Source organism: Macaca fascicularis, chromosome X (assembly GCF_037993035.2).
Source record: "Macaca fascicularis isolate 582-1 chromosome X, T2T-MFA8v1.1".
NCBI classification, from domain to species: Eukaryota; Metazoa; Chordata; class Mammalia; order Primates; family Cercopithecidae; genus Macaca; species Macaca fascicularis.
In genome coordinates, this window is record NC_088395.1 from 85,795,468 (window position 1) to 85,802,633 (window position 7,166).

Consider the following 7,166-nt stretch of genomic DNA (forward strand, 5'->3'; position numbering starts at 1 on the left):
AAAACAAAGGAATGTCTATTTAAGGCAGGAGCAGACAAACTGTGTGTGAGGGGCCAAGGAGTAAATATTTTAAGTTTTGAATGCCTTATGATCACTGTTGCAGTTACTTGACTCTGTCATTTAGCACAAATAACACTATAGACAATACGTACATGAATGAGTATAGCTGTATTATGATAAAACTTTATTTATAAAAACAAGCAAGCAGTGTGAGGAGCTCAGCAGACCCTCTTTCCAAGAGTAACTATCATGTAGCTGATGAAAATTATAGAAAACAACCATTTAAATCCTCTGAAAATTGATCTCAGTTTCACACAGGAATCGGTGACACAATTATCACAAAGAGTCTACTGATTCTTGTCAATAAGGGTCAGTGGCATTTGAGGTATGCACTGCTCCCATTCCCTGCCTCCCTCAGCTTCATGTTATGGAAGATTTACTCTAGGTTCTCTACTTGAGCAAGTGTGTTAAGAGTTATTACCAGCATATGTGGCTGAGAGGACTGTGAGTTTTTCCTTTCACCCAACTCACACTCATAGAGCTAGGACTTTGCCCTGGCAGTGACAGATGATACTGGAGCCTGATTAGCCTTACCCCAGTTTTCTCTTGGGACAGATGTTCCATACTGGAAGAGGGAAACTGAGAAAACCCGGAGCTATCATATTTTGCCACCCCCAGCACCTACTAGTAGAGTAGTAATGTCACTTCACAAGAAACAGACTGTTGTCTCCACCCTCAGTTCCTGCGAAATGACACAGAAGATCTATCCATTGAAAGAGGCAGGTCATTAAAACAGCTCTAAGGAAACCCACATTTTTGGAACAGAGAGTGAAGAACTCCAGGCCTAATGGCTTTGCCAAAAATGAGATTTGGTGAGCACAAATTAAGAGGCAACTGGTAGCTCTGATATAAGCAAAGCAACAGAACATCCAGGGAATTAATAGAAATAACTAGGGAAAGAGACATCCAAGGAGAGCCCTCTGAGATCACAGTAAACTATGGGAGTTGGAAACACCATGTACATGTGCTACTCATAAAGCATTTGTATTAGTCTGTGTTCACACTGGTATTAAAAACTTCCTTGAGGCTGGGTAATTTATAAAGGAAAGAGGTTCAATTTATTTATAGTTCCACATGGCTGGAGAGGCCTCTGGAAATTTACCATCATGGCAGAAAGGGAAGTGGAAGCAGAAGCAGGCACAAGGTGGCAGGGGAGAGAGAAGAGAAAGTGAATGGGGAAGATCCTCTTATAAAACCATCAGATCTCGTGAAAACTAACTCACTATCACAATAACAGCATGGGGGAAATGGCCCCTATGATCCAATCACCTCCCTCCCTCAACATATGGAGATTATATGTCCCTTCCTCAACAAGTGGGGATTACAATTCAAGATGAGATTTGGGTGGGGACACAGAGACAAACCATTCCAACCCTGGCCCCTTCCAAATCTCATATCCTCACATTTATAAATCAATCATGCCTTCTCAACAGTCCCCCAAAGTCTTAACTCATTTCAGTATTAACTCAAAGTCCACAGTCCGAAGACTCTTCTGAGACCATAAAGTCCCATCTGCCTATCAGCCTGTAAAATCAAAAGCAAGCTGGTTACTTACAAGATACAATGGAGGTACAGACATTGGGTAAATGTTTCCATTCCAAATGGGAGAAATTGGCCAAAACTAAGGGGCCACAGCACAGGCCCAATGCAATTTGAAAACCCTGTGGGGCAGTCATTAACTCTTAAAGCTCTGACATGGTTTTCTTTGAGGCCATGTTTCATATCCAGGTCATGCTGATGCAAGAGGTGGGCTCCCATAGTCTTGGGCAGCTCGACTGCTATGGCTTTACAGGGTACAGCCCCCTGCTCCCAGCTGCCTTCACAAGCTAGCACTATCTGGGTTTTCCAGGAGCACGGTGTAAGTTCTTGGTGTATCTAACATTCTGGGATCTGGAGGATGGTAGTCCTCATCTCACAGCTCCACTAGGCAGTTCCCCAGTAGGGAATCTGTGTGGAGGCTCCCCACATTTTCCTTCCACACTGCTCTATCAGAGGTTCTCCATGAGGACTTCACCCCTAAATCAGACTTCTGCCTGGACATCCAGGCATTTCCTTATATCCTCTGAAATCTCAGTAGAGTTTCCCAAACCTCAATTTTTGACTTCTGTGCACCTGCAGGCCCAACACCATTTGGAAGCCTCCAAGGCTTGGGGCTTGCACCCTTTGAAACTATAGCCCGAGCTGTACCTTGGCCCCTTTTAGCCATGGCTGGAACTGGAGTGGTTCAGACACAGGGCGCCAAGTGTTGAGGCTGCACCACTGAAGCAATGGCTTGAGATGTACATTAACCCCTTTTAGACATGGCTGGTATGTAGGACACCAAGTCCCAAAACTGCATAAAGAAACAACGCCCTGGGTCTGGTCCACCAAACCATTTCTGCCTCGAGTCTGTGATGGGAGGGGCTGCCGCCAAAATCTCTGACATGCCCTGGAGATATTTTCCCCTTTGTATTGAAGATTAATATTCGACACTTCATTACTTCTGAACACTTCTGCAGCAGCCTTAAATTTCTCCCCAGAAAATGGGTTTTTCTTTTCTATTGCATAGTCAGGCTGTAAATTTTCCAGACTTTTATGTGCTGCTTTCCTTTCAAAAATAAGTTCCAATTTTTGTCAGACAAATGCACAAAAAGTAAAATGAATGCACTATTTTATGTTGCTTGTTAATACAGAGAAGTGAATTCATTGGAAAATATTCCAAATAATCAGAAACTAAAATATAGAGGGGAAAAACCCAGCTACTTGTGGAATTGTGTATTTTCTCTCTCACTCATTATTTTTCCCTTTCGTTTTCAAATAGTTGTTGTCTTCTCAATGAATCTCATATTTTACTCCTGCTTTGAAAGTTAGCTTTAGACACATTCCAAAACAATTATGCACTTAGATAATCATTAACAAATGCTACCCGAGTCTGACCTTTCTGGCCAGACAGCCACCAAAAGATAAATGTTTTATGAGGCTTCACCTTTAAAAGAGACTACATTCACCCTCAGGCACCTATACCTCTGGAACTTTTCTTTTTTGTACAAACCTGTGTCTTCCTTTGCATTTCAAAATGAAAGGATTTATGTTGATTTAAATATTTTCTAAACATTGGTACAGCTATAGGCTTGATATAGTGATTCTCTTTTGCCCACCTCATATCTCCTAACCCTAAATCTAAAATGTTTATTTGAAATGTTTCTCCACACAGCATGATGGTGGAAAAGTACATATACTAGGAATTAATGTTATTTGCACAAATTCCCTGGTCATGTTTTGTGATCCTCAATTATGCCAGAACTGCTTTCTTCTACTAAATTGAGCTCCTAGGGCACACAGGTCATGTTTGTTTTCTTTTCTTCAGAGTATGAGTGTGTCTGCTTTGCACAAATTAGATGCTCAAGAAAATTTGACTCTGATTGTCACTATAATGTATAGTGTATAATTGTAATTATAATGACTTGTCAAATGTAGTACAGTTAGAAAGAAAAAGTTAAGTTTATAGTATTACTGTGACTTTATTTGGTATTTTATTATAATGTACTTTTCAAACAAATTTTGACAATATAAGGAGGGAATATGGAAAAGAAATCTTTGAGAATGCATGCATGGTTAAATCATTTCATACTAAAATCTGCATCTAATTCTTCCACAGCTACTGAGGCTAGACCATTTTCTAATGTCATTATTCTAATAATATGTAATAGAAATAAATCTTACAAGATATGTAAATAAGTATTAGTACATGACTTACTTATGGAAACTTGTATAGATTTTATATTGAACTGGCAGTGCATATTTTTCATTTTAATTTCACTAACACTAGCTAAGTATTTTTAATAATCTAAACAAAACTTCTAAGCTGGTAGGGGCTGCAATTCATTTTTTGATTCAATTCCAAAGTCCCTCTCAAAGTAATAAAAACATTTTCTAAGGAAAAAAAAAGGTTACAATTTCAGATCATCTCTCTCAAGTTCAAAGTTACACAGATCTCTAGGGCAGGGGCAAAATGCCACCAGTCCCTTTACTAAAGCTTAGCAACAGTGACCTTTGCTTAAATTCCCAAGAAGTTCCTCATCCCTATCTAAGACTCCCTCAGCCTGGACTTCATTGTCCACATCATTATCAGCATTTTGGCCCAAACCATTCAACAAGTCTCCAGGAAGCTCCAAACTTTACCACGTCTTCCTGTTTTCTTCTGAGCCCTTCAAGCTGTCCCAACCTCTACCTCTTACCGAGTTCCAAAGTTGCTTTCACATTTTCAGGTTGTTTTTATGCACTATCTCTATCTCCAAGGTACCAGTTTACTGTATTAATCCATTTTCACTTTACCGTATTAATCCATTTTCACACTGCTATAAAGAACTCCCTGAGACTGGGTAATTTATAATGAAAAGAAGTTTTATTAACTCACAGTTCCACATGGCTGGGGAGGTCTCAGGAAACTTACAATCGTGGTTGAAGGAAAAACAGAAGCAGGCACCTTCTTCACAAGGAGGCAGGATGGAGAGAAGAGAGAGCAAAGGGGAAGAACTCCTTAAAAAACCATCAGATCTCATGAGAATTAACTCACTATCATGAAAACAGCATGGGGTAAACTGCCCCTGTTATTCAATCATCTCCCTCTCTCAACACATTGGGATTACACTTTGAGATGAGATTTGGGTGGGGACACAGAGTCAAACCATATCAGCATCAGAGCAGGATATAGGCCAACTTGAAAACATTCCTCAAGCCCCACACTGAACAATCAGTAGAAAGTGAAAACTTACTGGCTCAAGGGGCTTAAGCACAACCTCTGGCCAATCACAGACTGAATAATAAACTATTCTGTGGTTACTACTGAGTCACTTCATGGTGGCTACTAAGAATCTAGGCATAAAAATAAGATCACAATAAACTCTGGTGGCCTGGAAGACTGTACATGCCCAAGATTGTAACAAGAGAGGGAATTTCTCTCAGGGGTGGTCATGGAAGTATTTTTGAAACCATTTATTCCAGAATGAAAATGAAGCAAATACAAGTCCCCTGAAGAGTAGAACAATATCTAAGCCATGCATACACATTGGTATGGAGTAAAAATATAACTGGTTCAACAGGCTTAAGTCCAACCGTAAATGGTTTCTTTTGAACCAGGGAGGAACTCAGTCTAAATGATGTAAAATGGTGAGGGCATCTGAAGAGGGACGCCAGACACTGCACAATGCAGGAAAAATAGACACCACAGAAACAGTGCAACCAAGTCACTAACAAAATAATGAGCAGCCAAACAAATAACAAAAGCAACCCACACCAGAAATAAAAGGGCCTCAGTATCCAGAGTTACTACAAACTTATTTTTTCTAGTTTTACACAGAAAAATCACAATACGTAGAGAAATAGGAAAATGTGATCTATACACAAGAAATAGAACAAATATTAGAAAGAATCTTGGAGAGCCTCTTGGACAGCTCTTAGCCAAAATGTCAAAGCAGTTATTATAAATATTTTAAAATATTATAAATATTTTTAAAAATTTTAAAGATGCCTGTAAACTTTACCAATGTGATAAAAACTCTAATCTTCAAATCCAAGAAATTCAGTGAATTCCAAGAATGATGAAAAGAAAGAAGTCCTCAACCAGCCACCTCATGGTCAAAATGTTGAAAGCCAAAGGTAAAAAGAAAATAATGAAAGCAGTAAGAGAAAAACAATTACTCATGTTCAAGAAGCCACAATGAAATTAAAAATGAGTTTCACATCAGGAACAATAGAAGCCATGAGGCAGTGAGATGACATACTTAAAATGCTGAAAGAGAAAAAAAATGATCACTGAGAAATTATGTATCCAACAATAATATCCCTCAAATATGAAGAAAAAATTAAGAACATTGCCAGAAAAACTAAAACAGATATTTTCTTTCTGGAAGACATGTTTTGCAAAAAAACACCAAATAAAGTTCTTCAGGCTGAAGGAAAATAATACTAGATTATAGTTCAAGTCCACATATAAAACCAAAGAACTTAAATAAAGCCAGTTTTATGGGTAAGCAAAAGTGACAGCATGATTACATATATATTTCCTTTCCTGAAATAATTTAAAAAGCAAGTGCATAAAACAATATGCATGTAATCGTATTGTAGAGATTATAAACATATATTTAACATATTGAGAATAACTGTATGACAGTAAGAAAATTATTTTACATAATAATTCACATTACAAGAAGGATATTGATTCTTCCAATCCATGAGGATGGGCTGTTTTTCACTTGTTTGTGTCTTCTCTGGTATCTTCCATCAGGTGTTTTGTAGTTCTACTTATAGAGATCTTTCACCTCCTTGGTTAATTGTATTCCTAGGTATTTGTGTGTGTGTGTGTGTGTGTGTGTGTGTGTGTGTGTGTGTGTGTGTCTATAGTGAATGGGATTGAGTTCTTGATTTGATTATTAGCTTGAGTGCTATTGGTGTATAGAAATGCTACTGATTTTTGTATGTTAATTTTGTATTCCTGAAACTTTAATAAATCTGTTTATGAAGTCTAGGAGCCTTTGGAGGTGTCTTTAGGATGTTCTATGTATATGATCATGTCATCAGGGAGCATAGATAATTTGATTCCCTCTTTTCAAATTTGGACGCCTTTTATTTTTTTCTCTTTCCTGACTACTTTGGCTAGTACTTCCAGTACCATGTTTAACAGGAGTCTTGAGGCTGGACAACCTTGCCTTATTTCAGTTCTTAGGGAGAATGCTTGCAACTTGTCCCTATTCAGTATTGGTTTGTCATAGATGGCTCTTATTATTTTGAGATACGTTCTTTTTTTTTTTTTTTTTGACACTTTTCATGAGTTTATTTCTGAGGTGGGAATTCATTTACATTGTATCCACTGTATTTTAGTATCACACTGGGTACACTGCATTTCATAGATGGAAACATTCAAACATTGATAATGTTGTTCAAAAGAAAGGTAACTGGGACAAAATTGCTGTCTTTTATTATGAGAAATTCTTTGATTTAATTTTCATACTTTGAGTATGATGCATAAAAGACAATTTATTTGAAAGGCTCACAGGCATTTCCTGCAGGACAACATGTACCTATTTATCTACATGTTTCTTTCCTTCTTCTTGAAATAAGGGGCAAGA